At 45.6% G+C, this 5,500-nt stretch overlaps 1 protein-coding gene across 10 annotated transcripts in view; it reads right to left on the bottom strand.

Moving 5' to 3' along the window:
- Positions 1 to 5,500, bottom strand: part of Fry (FRY microtubule binding protein) — a 398,256-nt gene that overhangs the window by 157,669 nt on the left and 235,087 nt on the right. The gene's annotated exons all lie outside the window — the stretch shown is intronic.

The following is a 5,500-nucleotide window of genomic DNA, read 5'->3' as shown; positions in this document are numbered from 1 at the left end:
AGATCATGTGTTACCCGGGACCACCGTGCTATGACGAGATCATGTGTTACCCGGGACCACCGTGCCGTGACGAGATCATGTGTTACCCGGGACCACCGTGCTATGACGAGATCATGTGTTACCCGGAACCACCGTGCTATGACGAGATCATGTGTTACCCGGGACCACCGTGCTATGACGAGATCATGTGTTACCGTACAGGAAGGCTGCTGCAGCTTTCACTATGGCTCAAGGGGCAAATACTGCCAGAGTATTTGACTTTAAAAAAATGCCAACCGTATAGCCATCTGTGGGTCCAGAACCTTATTCTGTGAACTTTCCTATAGTCCCCCTTCAGCCCAGGAATGCAATTGTTGATAAAATAAGATCCATATGTGAGACAGAGCTTCCAGGATGGGGCTGTGTGTTCAAAGGATCTTGGGACTTAAGGTAGTGATGTAGTTAACAGATTTCACAAAGGATCCTGGGTAATGAGAAGCTGGAAGCATCGACAGAGGAAGTGATATGACAGGAACAGAAGGAAGGGAGGAAGGAAGGAAGGAAGGGAGGGAGGGAGAAAGGGAGGGAAGGAGGAAGGGAGGGGGAGGGAGGGTGGGAGGGCGAGGTGGAATTATTTGTATTCACTGTAAAGGCATGCCAAGGGAAATGTGCATCCCCATGCCTGCTTTCTGACCTCGCCCCTCGGTGGCTGCAATGGCTGTGCTGTGGAAACGTCCTGACTTAAATTATGCCTCTTCTACTTTTCCCAATGATGCGAGCACATGCTAATGATACAGATTGAGTGTCCCTTCTCTGAAATGCTGGGGGCCAGAGTGCCAGGCATCTTCCCCAGGCATCTTCTGACTTTGGTGTATTTGTACACGTGACATCTTGGGGATGAGATCCAAATCTAAGCACGGAATTCTTTATGTCTCATGAATACTTTGTGCAGCCTGATGGTGATTAGCATGGGTTGAGCATACCGCTTGCTGTGTCACCTGCATCTGTGGCATGAGATCAGCCGTGGGGTCATCTACTTTTGACCTTCCTGTCACATCAGACAGATATTTATTTATTTATTTATTTATTTTGGAGCATTTCAGTTTGGGGAATTTTTTTTTTCAAGAGAGATGGTCAACTTTACTTAAATGAAGGTTTGAAGTGGTTAGGCATATATAGTATTTAGTGTAATCTCCTAAACACATAGAGGGTCTATACTTGTTGGGGCTAACAGGATACACACTCCCTTAGAAGGTATTTTCAGAATAAGCCGAAGGAATTTAAAGCAGGAAATGCTTTTGTTTTGTGTCTAGGAATGAGGAGTAAGAGGAAAACAAGGTGGGATTTCAGACACGCACACGTACACACACAGATGCGTGCGTGCATACACACACACACATACACACACGCATGCACTAATGCAGACCCATACACACACACACACACATGCATGCACTAATGCACAGACCCATACAAACACACACATACACATGCACTAATGCACAGACCCATACACACACACACACACTAATGCACAGACCCATACACAAACATAACACACATGCACTAATGCACAGACCCATACACACACACACACACACACACACACACACACACATGCACTAATGCACAGACCCATACACAAACATACACACATGCACTAATGCACAGACCCATACACACACACATGCACTAATGTACAGACCCATACACGCACACACACACGCATGCACTAATGTACAGACCCATACACACACACCCACACGCATGCACTAATGTACAGACCCATATACACACACATATGCACTAATGCACAGACCCATATATACACACACACACACGCATGCATTAATGCACAGACCCATACACACACACACACACACACACACTAATGCACAGATCCATATATACACACACACACATGCACTAATGCACAGACCCATACACAAACACACACACATGCACTAATGCACAGACCCATACACACACACACACACATGCACTAATGCACAGACCCATACACACACATACACACACACACACACACACACACGCGCGCGCACGCACTAATGCACAGACCCATGCACGCACACACGAGCTTCTGGAAGTGCCTGTTATTGAGTGAAGTCACATCCGGTAGGTGGTAAGGTTAAGAAGAGAAGCTTCGGTTTTGCTTTTCCGAGGGAAATCATGTCAGATCATTTCTGAGCAGCGAGGAGGGAGAAGAGTGCAAACAAATCGATCCGAGGTCGTTTGAGACCCACCTGAGCTTGGTGCTAGAAAATGAACAAATCTGTGTTCAAAAAGAGAGCCTTCGCCGGGTGTGGTGGCGCACGCCTTTAATCCCAGCACTTGGGAGGCAGAGGCAGGCGGATTTCTGAGTTCGAGGACAGCCTGGTCTACAGAGTGAGTTCCAGGACAGCCAGGGCTATACAGAGAAACCCTGCCTCAAAAATCCAAAGAGAGAGAGAGAGAGAGAGAGAGAGAGAGAGAGAGAGAGCCTTCCCCAGTTGAGACTCCAGTACGCACCTCACATGACAGAAAAAGGAGGTTTGAAGCAAGAGCAAGAAGGCTCTTAAGACAGCAGCAGTAGAGCCACTTGGTGAGTGTCCTTTAAAGCAGTCAGAAAAGGCAAGTGCCTGCTTAATACATGCATGCTGGACCACCTCCCTCGCCCCCTTGCCTCTACCCAGTGATGATGACAATAGTAGTGATGATGATAATAATGATAATAATAAAAGTTAGAACAGTTTCCCAAAGTGCCCAGAGAACCCCAAGAAAGGGGTAATTTCTGACTGGGGGAAAAAAAAAATCAAACATTTTAAAACCCTGATTTTATTTAATATGGCAAAGTATGCCTTCAGATAAAAGATACATACTTTTCTAATAGTGATTCGATTTTACTGCCTAGTGGAGGTCCAAGTGACAGGAGCCAGAGGCAGCTGACAGGGAAGATGCTGCTGCTGCACTAATCTGAGATCCGCAGCCCTCCACTCGACAGCTTTCCCTAGTTCAAGCGGCTCCCTCAAGTTACCGCTTCAGTCACAGCCTAGCTACACCATACTCTTAGGACTCTTCAGGCATAGATATTCTCATTCCCTCTCCCTCTCCCTCTCCCTCTCCCTCTCCCTCTTTCTCTCTCTGGGTTTCTCTGTGTAACCCTGGCTGTCATGGAACTTGCTCTGTAGACAAGGCTGGCCACCTCCCAAGTGCTGAGATTAAAGGTGTGTACCAAAGCTGCCCGGCTAGATACTCTTATTTTAAATATAGAAGTATAGCTAAAACACTACTGAGATACATTCTACTGCTCTAATTCTGTGGACGTTTGACCTCAAAACTGACCTGCAAAGGACCAGCAGTGATTAAAAACCAAACTCAGAAACAAATCCAAATAACAAACAATAACAAAACCACCACCACCACCACAAACCAACAACAAACCTTGCATTTTCAACTCATCAAGAATCTAGTTTTAGTAACTGAATTCCAACAGGGCAAAAAAAAAAAAAAGAAGACCAAACTCATTCAGTTCAGTCCTTACAAGTGGCTGCTGGGTCCCTGTGGAGAGTTATCCCCAGGGCAGTCTCTCCTCCCACTCACGAGCCAATGTGTCTGATGGGAGGGAGCGATTGCACGAATTCACTGCAAACCATTTTCAGACATGCAATGGGAACTCTGCCGTCAAATCTGAATATATTAAAAGGTTATTCTTGAAGAGAGACTGCTAAAGGGGCTGGAGAGACAGCTCAGCCGTTAGGAGCATTGGCTGCTCTCGCAGAGGACCTAAGTTCCCAGCATCCATGTGGTGGCTCACAACCATCTGTAAGTTCAGTTTCAGGGAATCTGACGCCCTCTTCTGGCCTCCACGGGCACTGCATGTATGTGGTGCACATCCATACAATGCAGACAAATACTTATATACACAAAATAAAAGTAAAAATCTAAGCAAAGGAAAAGATTAAAGCAAGACTGGTAATGGGAACAGGCTGTCTTTTTGGAGTCAGAAAACACCGGACTTAGGTAGTGGTGATGGCTGTACAGTGCTGGGAATCTACTAAGATCAATGAACATATGGTTCAAAGCGACGTCTGTTATAGGATGTATGCTGTGTCATCCGGTGTTTCCTGCAAGCCCACGTCTGTAATCCCAGTACTGAGGAAGCAGGAAAGGAAGGTCTGCCAGGCACACCAGGCTACCCCGGCTAGAGAGCCAGGCTTTGGTTTTGTGTTTTGTTTTTTTAATTCCTCCAACTACAACATACTCAGTGTGAAAAATTTATTTATCATCTTCTTAAACAAAGTGATCAATAGGATCGACTATCACAGAAACTCAAGCGTTTTAGAAAACTAACTTACACACCCTAAAGAAATGTATTTGATAAAATTATAGGTCTTAAATTTCAAAAAGAAAACTTTAAACATAGTATCAGGATTATCAAGAAAAACGAAGGCTAGGCCACTGGAGAGCACTGGCGGGTATCTGATTTTTAGTAGGAATTTCAAGTTACTATGTTTAAAGGCTTTTGGGAAAAAAAAAAGTACAATCAATTCCTATGGAGAAATAGAACTAGTTTCAGGATAGCTTATTTTTAATTACATGTATGTATGTATGTGCATCTGAGTGCAGGAACTCAAAGAGGTAAAGAAATCTGATCCCCAAAGACCTGGGACATAGGCGGCTATGAGATGCCTGATGTGGGTCTGGGGACCCAGCCCAGGTCCTCTGCAAGAGCAGTATTTAACTTCAAAGCTCAGCCATCCCTCGGGCATTTCATTTTTTAAAAAATGTCATATTAAGCCTTCCTCATCTCCATAAGTTGTTTCTTTCTTTGTCTAGCTAGGTACCATATCTTAATTTCAAACTTCCGAACTTCAATGTTTGCCTAATATACGGGGTCATGCACTAACTTGATCCCGTAAGAATGTAGTCAGCTGCCAAACAGCTCCTGCAGTAGTAAATTCCACTTCTCAAACCCACAGGGACGACGGACCACAGAGTGCACAGCTGGCAGCGGAAGTCACAGACATGAATTTAACCTCTACGTTTGAACCCTCTCTCTGAAGTACAGAGAGATAGCCAGCCGCAAGACTCCCCGCCTGCAGCCCAGTGCCCTCCTACCATGGTTCGCTAAGCACTCCAGGTTACCTGGGTAACAGGCTAATATTAAAATATCTGATGGAGTTACTGGGCCTGCAGTGAGCTGATCTTGAGTATAGACCTAGGGAGGGGAGACTATAGAGGAAAGAAGAAGCAATGTGATGACCTGGGGCCATTATAGTCTGTGTTGACAGATATATAAATAAGGTCCCTTATGTTTCCAAGAGGAGCCAGCCGGCAGGGACAGACAGGATGCTGCAAATGCCCTCTCTGCTGCAGACCAGAGCGCTCCATGGCATTTGCTGGGGCTCTTCCAGGAACGTCAGAGAGCCCAGTGTCTCACAGAATTCTCATTTTGATGCATGAGGAAAGACGGGGGCAAGAGTATAACTGGTGTGAGAGAGAGGGAGAGGGAGAGGGAGAG

Source organism: Mus pahari, chromosome 23 (genome assembly GCF_900095145.1).
Source record: "Mus pahari chromosome 23, PAHARI_EIJ_v1.1, whole genome shotgun sequence".
Classification (NCBI taxonomy): domain Eukaryota; kingdom Metazoa; phylum Chordata; class Mammalia; order Rodentia; family Muridae; genus Mus; species Mus pahari.
The sequence above is the reverse complement of the archived record's forward strand: the minus strand, read 5'-3'. Positions and strand labels throughout refer to the sequence as shown.